We start from the raw sequence: 1,012 nt of genomic DNA, 5'->3' as shown, positions 1-1,012 counted from the left end.
AGCAGAGGGAGTCCAACGCAAAAAAAAAAAAAAAAATCATCGTATGCAGTTTACAGGAGATACACTAAAAACATTAGCATCCAGAAAGACACAAATTAAAAGTATGGGGGGAGGCCGCTTTGAGGACTCAGCCTGTAATCCTGGCACTTTGGAGGCCGAGGTGAGTGAATTGCCTGAACCCATGGGTTGGAGACTAGCCCAGACAATTTGGTGAGACCTCATCTCCACAATAAATCAAAAATTAGCCAGGCATGGTAGCGCGTGCCTGAAGTTTCAGCTACTTGGGAGGCTGAGGCAGAAGGATCGCCAGAGCACAGAAGGTCGACACTGGGGTGGCCGTGTGTACCACTGCATTCCAGTCTGGGCAATGGAGTGAGACGCTAACAACAACAAAAAAGAACATGATATTTTTGTCCTCAGTAAGTTCTAGGACTACTACCGATTTTAACTTAACATTTTAATAACCCGTAATATCTCAAACTACTAGGAAGTAGCCCTTATGTCAAAATACAAGTGTCCTCATTCATCTGGAAGAAACAAAAGACATGTATGTTTAGATTGTTTGACACAACTTTCACAACCTGTTGTGGGCCTAGGATAGTACTTTTGGGAATTGCTGTCAATGTAATATAAATAGTCTCCTTTATTCACCCAAAGAGAAGAAAAAGAGCCCTCAGTTCATTAAAATAGGACTTTAGGAAAACAGTAGGGGTGTCTGTGAGCTAATAACACACTTTGATGCATGTTTGAAATTTTTCATAGTAAACATTTAAAAAGGACACTCATGACTTCAGGTTACTGGTGGTTCAGACCCAAGCAGTTGCCCTGACAATGACTTCTTAAGGCCCAGCTATCATTTAAATTGAAGGCTGGTGGGAAAAATTGTTTAACAAGAGACTAAGTTGAACAGCTATCCCATTTTTATTCTCTGCATCTTTGCATAGTGGAAAAAAAGCTTCTGTTGATGAAAAGTCAAACTCTAAAATATTTAAAGCAGTTTATTCTGAACCAC

Source organism: Carlito syrichta, unplaced genomic scaffold (assembly GCF_000164805.1).
Source record: "Carlito syrichta isolate Samal-C Ts95f unplaced genomic scaffold, Tarsius_syrichta-2.0.1 Scaffold313839, whole genome shotgun sequence".
NCBI classification, from domain to species: Eukaryota; Metazoa; Chordata; class Mammalia; order Primates; family Tarsiidae; genus Carlito; species Carlito syrichta.
Note: the sequence above shows the minus strand (reverse complement) of the source record.